The 12,328-nt window shown below is 45.3% G+C and overlaps 9 non-coding genes across 9 annotated transcripts; all 9 read right to left on the bottom strand.

The window, feature by feature from the left end:
* Positions 1 to 6,396: 6,396 nt before the first annotated feature.
* Positions 6,397 to 6,470, bottom strand: trnan-guu. Its single transcript has one exon. It is a non-coding gene; the product is annotated as a tRNA-Asn (tRNA).
* Positions 6,471 to 6,803: 333 nt separating this feature from the next.
* On the bottom strand, positions 6,804 to 6,877 carry trnan-guu. Its single transcript has one exon. It is a non-coding gene; the product is annotated as a tRNA-Asn (tRNA).
* A 754-nt stretch (positions 6,878 to 7,631) lies between these two features.
* On the bottom strand, positions 7,632 to 7,705 carry trnan-guu. Its single transcript has one exon. It is a non-coding gene; the product is annotated as a tRNA-Asn (tRNA).
* Positions 7,706 to 8,052: 347 nt separating this feature from the next.
* On the bottom strand, positions 8,053 to 8,126 carry trnan-guu. Its single transcript has one exon. It is a non-coding gene; the product is annotated as a tRNA-Asn (tRNA).
* Positions 8,127 to 8,459: 333 nt separating this feature from the next.
* Positions 8,460 to 8,533, bottom strand: trnan-guu. Its single transcript has one exon. It is a non-coding gene; the product is annotated as a tRNA-Asn (tRNA).
* Positions 8,534 to 8,848: 315 nt separating this feature from the next.
* trnan-guu lies at positions 8,849 to 8,922 on the bottom strand. Its single transcript has one exon. It is a non-coding gene; the product is annotated as a tRNA-Asn (tRNA).
* Positions 8,923 to 9,269: 347 nt separating this feature from the next.
* trnan-guu lies at positions 9,270 to 9,343 on the bottom strand. The gene has a single exon. It is a non-coding gene; the product is annotated as a tRNA-Asn (tRNA).
* A 315-nt stretch (positions 9,344 to 9,658) lies between these two features.
* On the bottom strand, positions 9,659 to 9,732 carry trnan-guu. The gene has a single exon. It is a non-coding gene; the product is annotated as a tRNA-Asn (tRNA).
* Positions 9,733 to 10,033: 301 nt separating this feature from the next.
* On the bottom strand, positions 10,034 to 10,107 carry trnan-guu. Its single transcript has one exon. It is a non-coding gene; the product is annotated as a tRNA-Asn (tRNA).
* Positions 10,108 to 12,328: the final 2,221 nt, after the last annotated feature.

The raw sequence follows: 12,328 nt of genomic DNA, 5'->3' as shown, positions 1-12,328 counted from the left end.
GTGTTACCACCTGACTCAAGGCTGGCAAGAAAAGGAGATCACACACAGATCGACCAGTCAAAAGTAGTTTATTCAACTGAACTCAAACATCATATTTCCTAACTTGTGAGGTGTGTTAGTATGAAGGGCATCAGTGGTGTCAGAAGTGTGTGGATGAGTGAGAATATCGTGTGATGCGTGTTTGTTAGTGCAGCAAACCAAACAAAGGATCCAGGTTCAGGCTGGTGCAGCAGGCCCTGCTGAGAGAGAGACACTCCCAGAAGAGCAGACTTATATGCATTCTGGGAAGGCCCACCTATGGGCAGGTAGGTGGCTGTAGCTCCACCCACCAGCACAGAGCAAGGTACACCGGCAGGCAGAATGAGAGGGTCGTCACCCCTCCCTTAAGATGGGGTCCTCCTTTGGATCCCCAAAGTTGGCAAATACTAACGACTACCTGTTCAATAACTAAACCAACATATAATACTACAGATTTTAATTAAACACAATTAGGCATATTACTGTTAACCTGTGAATGTCTGTACCCCCTGCAGGCAATCTCACCCCTGAGCATTGTGACTCCCCCCCCTCTGCAACTTTGGTACCTTAAGAAGCAATTTAAGCGAGAAGAAAACCAGAACAGACAGAAGGAGACCCTGCAGGGACCAAAAACACAAGTTAACTTACAATCATAGCTCGGGACATGGCATCGGCCACCGTATTTTCAGTTCCTTTTACATGTCGTATATCTAAATGAAATGGCTGTAGGAAAGAACACCAACGCATAAGCCTTTGATTTGGGTTTTGGAGTGAGTGGAGAAAGGTTAGGGGATTATGATCCGTGTACACCACTAAAGGTCTTACTCCACCCCCCACATAAACCTCAAAGTGTTTCAATGCCCAGATGAGTGCCAGTGCCTCCTTTTCAATAATTGAGTAGTTTAACTGGTGTGAATTGAACTTTTTAGAAAAGAAACTCACCGGGCAGCCAACGCCGCTTTCATTAGCCTGCATCAATACCGCACCAGCTCCCACCTTACTAGCATCAGTATACAGCGAGAACGGCTGGTCCATCTGCGGGGCTGCAAGGACAGGGGCAGAACACAACAACGTCTTGGCAGACTCGAAAGCTTCCTGACAAGCGAAAGACCACTCAAACTTAACCTTTGGGCTAAGAAGAGAAGTGAGTGGGGCAACCACTGTGGAAAAATCTTTACAAAACCCACGATAGTACCCCAACATACCCAAGAAACGAGAGAGTTCTTTCTTGGTTGTCGGAACAGGAAACTGATCAACTGCCAATACTTTTGCTCTTAGTGGGCGCACCTGCCCTTGGCCAACTACCTTTCCCAGGTACGTTACTGTTGCCTTAGCAAACTCACATTTTGCCAGATTAATGGTCAGACGAGCCCAGGTCAGACGGTCAAACAGTGCCTGAATGCGCTGAAGATGATTCTCCCATGTGTCACTGTAAATCACCACGTCATCCAAATACACAGCGCAGCCCACCAATCCTGACACCACCTTGTTCATTAGGCGCTGGAAGGTGGCTGGGGCATTACGTAACCCAAACGGCATAACTGTATAGGAATACAAACCACTGGATGTAATGAAGGTGGCAATTTCCCTAGCTCTGGAAGTTAAAGGAACTTGCCAGTAGCCTTTAAGTAGGTCAAACTTACTGACAAACTTCGCAGAGCCCACCTGGTCCACACAGTCCTCCATACGTGGGAGTGGAAATGAGTCTGGCTTAGTCACCTGATTCACCTTTCGGAGATCCGTACATGGTCTAAACGTACCATCTGGCTTCTTTACAAGTAAGCATGGGGAAGACCAACTAGATGCACATGGCTCAGCAATGTTATTTTCCAGCATATATTTGACCTCTGCTTCTAAATGCTCTCTTTTATCTGGAGACATACGATAAAAGCGTTGTCTGACTGGCTGGGCCTCTCCCACGTCAATATCATGCTCAAGAAGATGAGTACGAGAAGGTGCATCTGCAAACAGGCAGGGATAACCCTTAATATTTACCAACTCTGTTCGCTTTGGTTCAGGTAAATGATTCAATATTGCATCAAGATTGGAAAGTGACTCCGAGTTTTAAGACGCCCTTTCAACATGCCATCATCTGGTGTATAACACTCATCCTCCAATTCTCCTGTCGGATCAAGAGGTGGAGCTGAAGGACCCACTGGAACTGCTGCAGCAACAGATGAAAACGACGACCCAGGACCTGGCACAGGGGAGCGAGCAAAGTAGGGTTTTAACAAATTAATGTGACACAACTGCACAGCCTTCTTCCGGTCAGGGGTCGAGATTAAATAATTAAGGTCCGACACTTTTCGGGTCACGGTATAAGGGCCAGAGAACTTAGCCTGGAAAGGAGAGCCAACTAAAGGCAGAAGTGCCAGAACTTGATCCCCAGTACTAAATTTCCGGCGTTCCGCACGCCGATCATGCAGACTCTTCATTTTATTTTGAACTGCCTGTAAGTTCTCTCTCGCCATTTTATTAGCCTGATAAAGCCGCAGTTTGAAACCATTTACATGATCTATTATGTTTTTGGGGGCCTCCTTGGCTTGCCAGTCACTGTGCAGGGAGGCTAAAGGGCCTCGCACTGTGTGACCAAAGACCAGGTCATTGGGACTAAACCCAAGCTCTCTTGGGACACCTCCCGGAGCTAACATCAGCCAAGGTAATCCCTCCTCCCAGTCACGGTCCAACTCAGTGCAATAAGCACGGAGTAGGGACTTCAACGTTTGATGAAACCTTTCTAGAGCTCCCTGGCTCTGGGCATGGTATGCCCTGGACTGAGAATGTTCGACTTTTAACTGGTTCAGCACTTCTGCAAACAACTTTGAAGTGAAGTTAGACCCTTGATCGGATTGAATAATTTTTGGGATACCAAAAATAGACATAAACTGTGTCAGAGCTTTCAAAATAGACTTGGTGGTAATGTTTCTGAGGGGATAGGCAGCCGGATAGCGTGTAGCCTGACACATCACTGTGAACAAAAAGTTACTACCAACTTTGGATCGTGGCAAGGGACCAACGCAGTCAATGATCAGATGCTCAAATGGTTGTTCCACAACTGGAATGGGATACAGAGGGGCAGGCTTAATTATTTGATTTGGTTTTCCAGTCAATTGACATACATGGCAAGTTTTATGAAAGCAGAAATGTCTCTTTTCAAAAGAGGCCAGTAAAAATGTCTCCCAACTCTATCATAGGTTTTTCTTACCCCTAAATGACCTGCAATGCCATCATGAGCAGTCTGAAGTACAGTGAGTCTTACACTAGAGGGCAGAACAATTTGTAAAGTTTCCTCCCCCATAAAACATTCCCCCTGGGGAACCCATTTTCTCACCAACAGGCCGTCTTGGAGAAAATAACCATGGGCTGCACTCTCCACCTCATCATCAGGAAGAAGCTGGTTGTACAGAGCATGAAGTGTTGGGTCATCTTTTTGCTCTTTCACCAGGTCACTGCAAGACACAGGCAAGGGAAAGCAGGCACAAAAGATACGGACTCTCTTTCTTATCAGAATTTTCAAAACAGGAATCCCCACTGGCACGCTCATCGTAGCACGTGTCACTGCACAGGTGGGAAGTACCACCGAAGGGGTTTTGAGGGACTCAGAATTTCCTACCTGGGAGGATATAGTGTCCACTGGCACATCAGGCCACACTCGACTGCCAGCCAGGTCATTTCCTAAGATGACCTGCACTCCCCCCATAGGCAAAGAAGGACGCACTCCCATGATCACATCACCTTGCACCAGATTTGACACTAGTGTCAGTTTATGCTGAGGAGCAGAGAAGACCGTTAAACCCATCCCTCTGACCTCAACACTGGAACCAATGTTGGTCTCAGGAGAGAATGGCAACACAGATTCCACAATAAATGAGTCCAGAGCCCCTGAATCTCTTAATATCTTGACAGGTACTTTCCTCTCACTCCCGACCAGTGAGACATAACCATTAGACACAAATGCAGCATAACCAGGATCAACGTCTTCATTAGCTGAGGAACTTGTCTGTTCTTGAGCCCAACCCGGAACCTCAATTTTTGACTTTAATGAAGGCGGTTTAGTGTGTGCCTGCACGGCGGCAATGACACGGCTCCTTTCTTCGGCACGAAGAGACACAGCAGCCGCAGATGGTTTTCCCGGAAAATAAACAGGCTTTGATATTTTCCTCAGCATTGGACACTCATTTCGCCAGTGACCCTTTCCATGACAGTAATTACAGACCCGATTTGGGTCCAGCTTTCCCCGTAAACCATGCTCTGCTTTACCTGAAAACCTTTCTGTCCCTTCTAACCAAAACTTACCGGAGTTAGCTCTAACAATGCTCCCTCGGGAGCCAGAATCTCCACGACCACGGTTGTCACCAAAAAAACCTTTATGGGTCAGGACAAACTCATCTGCCAATCTAGCAGCATCTGTAACTCTGCTTACTTGCTTTTCCTGAATGTAGGTAACAACACGGTCAGGCAAAGTATTTTTGAACTGTTCCAGCAAGATTAGTTCTTGAAGATCCTCCATAGTATTAACCTGAGAAGCAGCACACCAGCGATTAAAGTGAGTGGATAACTCACGAGCAAACTCAGTGTGAGACTGCTTCTCTTTTCTGAGTAATCTGAATCGCTGCCGATAAGCTTCCGGTACCAATTCATATGTCCTAAGTACCGCAGCTTTAACCAACTGGTAGATACCACTATCAGTAACACTCAAGGCTGAGAAAGCCTCCTGGGCCTTGCCAGTGAGCACACATTGAAGCAATAGGGTACGCTCCGCGTCCGACCAATTTCGTGCCTCTGCCAAACGTTCAAACAACACAAAGAAAATGTCAGGGTCCCTTTCATTAAACTTAGGAACTAACCGTAAGTTGACAGCAACATCAAATGCCGGAATATGAGGAATAAACGAATCTGACTCTCCAAACTTCTGTGGCTTAGCCGGAAGCTTTCCTTCACTTATAAGCTCCAACTTATATCGCTCCAACTCTAACTGTTGTCTTGCCTGAACATGGGCTAGTTCAGCCTCCCGAAGATGGGCATCTTGTCTTAACCTTTCTAATGCCAGGGTATTTTGATGTTCCTGTTGCTGTTGTAGCAAGATAAGCTCTTTTTGTTGCTCAAATGTAAACCCAAGTCCAGTCAAAACAGGAGCCATTTTGGACATCCTAACTGGCCCAGTTACCCTGGGGGAGGCTACATCTGAAACACTATCCATTTCTTCCGGTGCTTTTAAACTCCCCACTAAGACAGGCAGAACCTCTTTCTCCACTAATTTGTGCTTCAATGTGGCCAACAATTCATCTTTATTTAACTTTTTTGGAAGTTCAACATCGTAATGCTCAGCTACTTTCACGAGCTGATCTTTTTTGAAAGAGTTTAGCAACTCATCGCTTGGAGACTGAACAAAGTCGTCAATGGAAGCCATTTCACCAGTTCCCCTGCCCCCTAGAGACACTTATCAAACAAGCAATTACTACAAACTAATACAAAGTGTTCCACTACTAACTAACAGGGTGACAGGCTGCTTTAAATAAGGAACCCCATCCCTCTGACTAGCTGCCTAACCAGTTCTAGCTGAGTAACTCATCCCTAGACTTCATGCAGGTTAGTGGCAGGATAGATTAAGCACAAAGCCCAGTAACCCGGTTAACCTTCAGCACGCTGAAAATCACCTAGTCAGTCATGGTAGTGCCCCCGAGCAACTGCTCTAACCACTTACTGCACAAAAACAACAAACTAAAACAAAAAAAGGATCAATGAGAGACAACTAGTGCCCCTCATTGCTTATGCCTAACAGGAAATAAGGGTTCCAAATAACTTAGCAGCCCTTACCTCTGCCAGCAGTTTCAGGAACCTACAATTTAACCAAACATCTGTGTGGAAAAACTCCCTTTAACAAAAGTTACATTTACCACTTTACAATACTACTCCTTTCCGATCCCGGACAAGCCCCCATTTGTTACCACCTGACTCAAGGCTGGCAACAAAAAGGGAGATCACACACAGATCGACCAGTCAAAAGTAGTTTATTCAACTGAACTCAAACATCATATTTCCTAACTTGTGAGGTGTGTTAGTATGAAGGGCATCAGTGGTGTCAGAAGTGTGTGGATGAGTGAGAATATCGTGTGATGCGTGTTTGTTAGTGCAGCAAACCAAACAAAGGATCCAGGTTCAGGCTGGTGCAGCAGGCCCTGCTGAGAGAGAGAGACACTCCCAGAAGAGCAGACTTATATGCATTCTGGGAAGGCCCACCCCTATGGGCAGGTAGGTGGCTGTAGCTCCACCCACCAGCACAGAGCAAGGTACACCGGCAGGCAGAATGAGAGGGTCGTCACAACAGAAAGAAGATTTGTTTTCAAGATCAAACTACCTATTTCATAAAAGCACATGCGTCCCTGGGTGGGCTTGAACCACCATCCTTTCGGTTAACAGCCGAACGCGCTAACCAATTGTGCCACAGAGACCCCCTTACCTTAGTCAGAAAGGGGAGTGGCCTCGGAGAGCTACCCCCATTTATCTGGATTTGTTTGATCTCATATTGTTTATTTCATTTACCAATAAAGCTTGTCAATACAGAGGTTTGATAATGTCTCCAGCTGGATTTTTCAAACTAAATATAGATAACTAAGGACTTGTTGAAGGAATAGGTGTGACAAATAAGGTCTTATTTAAGGAAAAGATGTATAATGCTTATTATTTTGTTGCCTGCTTGTTCTATGAGTTTCACCATACGATTTTCCAACCCTTCCCTCTGTTCACAGAAAGAAGATAAACTACCTATTTAATTCAAGCACATGCGTCCCTGGGTGGGCTTGAACCACCATCCTTTCGGTTAACAGCCGAACGCGCTAACCAATTGCGCCACAGAGACCTTGTTATCTTAGTCAGAAAGTGGAGTGGCCTCGGACAGCTACCGCCATTTTTCTGGATTTGTTTGATCTCGTTTTGTTTATTTCATTTACCAATAAAGCTTGTCAATACAGAGGTTTCATAATGTCTCCAGCTGGATTTTAAAAACTAAATATAGATAACTAAGGACTTGTTGAAGGAAAGGATGTGACTAATAACGTCTTATTTAAGGAATAGATGTATAATGCTGATTATTTTGTTGCCTGCTTGTTCTGTGAGTTTGATCCTATGGTTTTCCAGCCATTCCCTCTGTTCACAGAAAGAAGATTTGTTTTCAAGATCAAACTACCTATTTCATAAAAGCACATGCGTCCCTGGGTGGGCTTGAACCACCATCCTTTCGGTAAACAGCCAACGCCACTAACCAATTGTGCCACAGAGACCCCCTTACCTTAGTCAGAAAGGGGAGTGGCCTCGGAGAGCTACCCCCATTTATCTGGATTTGTTTGATCTCATATTGTTTATTTCATTTACCAATAAAGCTTGTCAATACAGAGGTTTGATAATGTCTCCAGCTGGATTTTTCAAACTAAATATAGATAACTAAGGACTTGTTGAAGGAATAGGTGTGACAAATAAGGTCTTATTTAAGGAAAAGATGTATAATGCTGATTATTTTGTTGCCTGCTTGTTCTATGAGTTTCACCATACGGTTTTCCAACCCTTCCCTCTGTTCACAGAAAGAAGATACACTACCTATTTAATTCAAGCACATGCGTCCCTGGGTGGGCTTGAACCACCATCCTTTCGGTTAACAGCCGAACGCGCTAACCAATTGCGCCACAGAGACCTTGTTATCTTAATCAGAAAGTGGAGTGGCCTCGGAGAGCTACCCCCATTTATCTGGATTTGTTTGATCTCATATTGTTTATTTCATTTACCAATAAAGCTTGTCAATACAGAGGTTTCATAATGTCTCATATTTAGTTTTTCAAACTAAATATAGATAACTAAGGACTTGTTGAAGGAAAGGATGTGACTAATAACGTCTTATTTAAGGAATAGATGTATAATGCTGATTATTTTGTTGCCTGCTTGTTCTGTGAGTTTGATCCTATGGTTTTCCAGCCATTCCCTCTGTTCACAGAAAGAAGATTTGTTTTCAAGATCAAACTACCTATTTCATAAAAGCACATGCGTCCCTGGGTGGGCTTGAACCACCATCCTTTCGGTTAACAGCCGAACGCGCTAACCAATTGTGCCACAGAGACCCCCTTACCTTAGTCAGAAAGGGGAGTGGCCTCGGAGAGCTACCCCCATTTATCTGGATTTGTTTGATCTCATATTGTTTATTTCATTTACCAATAAAGCTTGTCAATACAGAGGTTTGATAATGTCTCCAGCTGGATTTTTCAAACTAAATATAGATAACTAAGGACTTGTTGAAGGAATAGGTGTGACAAATAAGGTCTTATTTAAGGAAAAGATGTATAATGCTGATTATTTTGTTGCCTGCTTGTTCTATGAGTTTCACCATACGGTTTTCCAACCCTTCCCTCTGTTCACAGAAAGAAGATAAACTACCTATTTAATTCAAGCACATGCGTCCCTGGGTGGGCTTGAACCACCATCCTTTCGGTTAACAGCCGAACGCGCTAACCAATTGCGCCACAGAGACCTTGTTATCTTAGTCAGAAAGTGGAGTGGCCTCGGACAGCTACCGCCATTTTTCTGGATTTGTTTGATCTCGTTTTGTTTATTTCATTTACCAATAAAGCTTGTCAATACAGAGGTTTCATAATGTCTCCAGCTGGATTTTAAAAACTAAATATAGATAACTAAGGACTTGTTGAAGGAATAGATGTATAATGCTGATTATTTTGTTGCCTGCATGTTCTGTGAGTTTGATCCTATGGTTTTCCAGCCATTCCCTCTGTTCACAGAAAGAAGATTTGTTTTCAAGATCAAACTACCTATTTCATAAAAGCACATGCGTCCCTGGGTGGGCTTGAACCACCATCCTTTCGGTTAACAGCCGAACGCGCTAACCAATTGCGCCACAGAGACCTTGTTATCTTAGTCAGAAAGGGGAGTGGCCTCGGAGAGCTACCCCCATTTATCTGGATTTGTTTGATCTAATATTGTTTATTTCATTTACCAATAAAGCTTGTCAATACAGAGGTTTCATAATGTCTCCAGCTGGATTTTAAAAACTAAAAATAGATAACTAAGGACTTGTTGAAGGAATAGGTGTGACAAATAAGGTCTTATTTAAGGAATAGATGTATAATGCTGATTATTTTGTTGCCTGCTTGTTCTGTGAGTTTGATCCTATGGTTTTCCAGCCATTCCCTCTGTTCACAGAAAGAAGATTTGTTTTCAAGATCAAACTACCTATTTCATGAATGAACATGCGTCCCTGGGTGGGCTTGAACCACCATCCTTTCGGTTAACAGCCGAACGCGCTAACCAATTGCGCCACAGAGACCCCCTTACCTTAGTCAGAAAGGGGAGTGGCCTCGGAGAGCTACCCCCATTTATCTGGATTTGTTTGATCTCATATTGTTTATTTCATTTACCAATAAAGCTTGTCAATACAGAGGTTTCATAATGTCTCCAGCTGGATTTTAAAAACTAAATATAGATAACTAAGGTCTTATTTAAGGAATAGATGTAAAATGCTGATTATTTTGTTGCCTGCTTGTTATGTGAGTTTGATCCTATGGTTTTCCAGCCATTCCCTCTGTTCACAGAAAGAAGATTTGTTTTCAAGATCAAACTACCTATTTCATAAATGAACATGCGTCCCTGGGTGGGCTTGAACCACCATCCTTTCGGTTAACAGCCGAACGCGCTAACCAATTGCGCCACAGAGACCTTGTTATCTTAATCAGAAAGTGGAGTGGCCTCGGAGAGCTACCCCCATTTATCTGGATTTGTTTGATCTCATATTGTTTATTTCATTTACCAATAAAGCTTGTCAATACAGAGGTTTCATAATGTCTCCAGCTGGATTTTAAAAACTAAATATAGATAACTAAGGTCTTATTTAAGGAATAGATGTATAATGCTGATTATTTTGTTGCCTGCTTGTTCTATGAGTTTCACCATACGGTTTTCCAACCCTTCCCTCTGTTCACAGAAAGAAGATAAACTACCTATTTAATTCAAGCACATGCGTCCCTGGGTGGGCTTGAACCACCATCCTTTCGGTTAACAGCCGAACGCGCTAACCAATTGTGCCACAGAGACCTTGTTATTTTAATCAGAAAGTGGAGTGGCCTCGGAGAGCTACCCCCATTTATCTGGATTTGTTTGATCTCATATTGTTTATTTCATTTACCATTAAAGCTTGTCAATACAGAACTAAATATAGATAACTAAGGACTTGTTGAAGGAATATGTGTGACTAATAAGGTCTTATTTAAGGAATAGATGTATAATGCTGGGTACTTTGTTGCCTGCATGTTCTGTGATCATATGGTTTTCCAGCCATTCCCTCTGTTCACAGAAAGAAGATTGGTTTTCAAGATCAAACTACCTATTTCATGAAAGCACATGAGTCCCTGGGTGGGCTTGAACTATCATCCTTTCGCTTAACAGCCAAACGCGCTAACCAATTGCGCCACAGAGATATTAATTCATTTATTTATTGTGTGTATTCTCAATCAATCACAAATTATCCAAAACTTGCCATCTTGGTCGAATCCATTTTTAAAATGTCCCCAAAGATGGTCGTGACCCTGGCCTTCGTCTCCTCCAGACGACTGAGTGCGTCCCTGGCGTAGACGGAGAGCAGCCAGTGCACGGTGGGGATCGGGTGCATGGGCAGTGTGTCCACCTTTCGCGGTGCCATGCTCGGCACCTCAAGCTTGCGGCGCACGGAGAGGTAACTCAACGACCGTACCATCCACTCTTTGTTTTGGTTCTCCACCAGAGTGGCACGGAGGCGAGATGCCCTATTGCCCAAAGTGCGCTCCTTCATTTGGGCCACCACCTTCTTGTCACAAGACAGCCTGCAAGGCACAAGGTGACTGCTGTCAGCTAAGGAACGAATGACACACACACACACACACACACACACACACACACACACACACACACGACTTTCACGTCGCTGCTTACTTGTACGTAAGAACAGCTGGAAACTGCTCCTGGTGCGCCAGGTCCAGCTGCCTCAAGATATCTTGAGCCCACGCCGCTTACTTCCTTTTACAAGAACCGCCGTCCCGATGAAGTACCAGGTGTCGCCGTCCAGCACATGATGGACGGTCTTGTAGAGGCCAGCGCCGGTCAGTTGGCGCCCACAGTTAGGGTACAAGAGCTTGTAGGCCCACATCCTGTAGGGCGCCCACAGGAAGAACCGACACTTGTAGAAGCCGTGGGCAGAGGGGGTCTGTGTATAGAGGAGCCGTGATCCTGGGGGGTACCACCAGAGGCGCAGCTCGCTGATGAGGACCGGCTGCTTGCCCGTGCCGCTGGTGAGCAGAGCCCGGCCCACCCAGTCCTGCTGGTCTTCTGGCAGCATCTGCCTCGAGCCCTTGGGCAGAAGCTAAAGGGACAATAACATCACATATCCAGATTAAACTCAAGCAGACAATATGAACAAATACATACACACATGTCAACACTTTGACCTGTGCGCCGGCGGACAGTGGGTGGGGATGGGGCTGAACGGATCCATCGCCCGAGGGTCCAGGCAGGGGGGTCCAGCCCGGGGGGGTTCAGCCAGGGAAACTGGAAAATACACACTCTCAAGTTGTAACACTGATATACTAACAAGGATATTTAAAGTCAAATACACTCACGCTGAGTGTCGACCTCCATGGCAGCGGTGAGGAGGACGTCATCTGACACGTCTGAAGAATGGGTCGCAGATGCTGCACCTGCGTGCAGAGGAGGACAAATGAATGTGTGTATTAACATATGAAAACACTACTCATTAGATGCATGTATACTGACCGACAGACAGACAGACAGACAGATCTTACTTGATGCAGGCTGAGCCGGGGGAGCAGATCTTACTTGCCGGGACCAAGAGGGGGCAGGAGCCCCCTCTTGGTCCCGGCAAGGGGACACACGCAGACACACGAAAAGAACAACAAACAAAGTCTTGTGTCAACACACGTCAGCTCGCATCCTCACCTTCACCTGCAGTCACAATACTTACGTTTGACACTCGCTGCAGGTGGACTCGTACAGGGCTCGGAGTGTCATGTTGGAGTACACTCCGAACCCCACCAGCGCCTGGTCCATGCCCCTCACCAACAGAGAGCCCTCGCGCATCCTACGCCACTGTATCACCTGCATCAGATCAGGGAACAGTTGGGCATAGGAGGCGAGGGCATCCTTGTGGACGGCGAGAGGCGACTGGGATGTGTCCCCGGCTTCCCTCTCCATCAGGTGGGACGCCAGCAGGCTACAGGCGTAGCCAACATCGTGGCTCAGGAGCCATTTGAAAGTTTGACCCCGG

The sequence above is a fragment of the Hippoglossus stenolepis genome, chromosome 7 (genome assembly GCF_022539355.2).
Source record: "Hippoglossus stenolepis isolate QCI-W04-F060 chromosome 7, HSTE1.2, whole genome shotgun sequence".
Lineage (NCBI taxonomy): Eukaryota > Metazoa > Chordata > Actinopteri > Pleuronectiformes > Pleuronectidae > Hippoglossus > Hippoglossus stenolepis.
The sequence above is the reverse complement of the archived record's forward strand: the minus strand, read 5'-3'. Positions and strand labels throughout refer to the sequence as shown.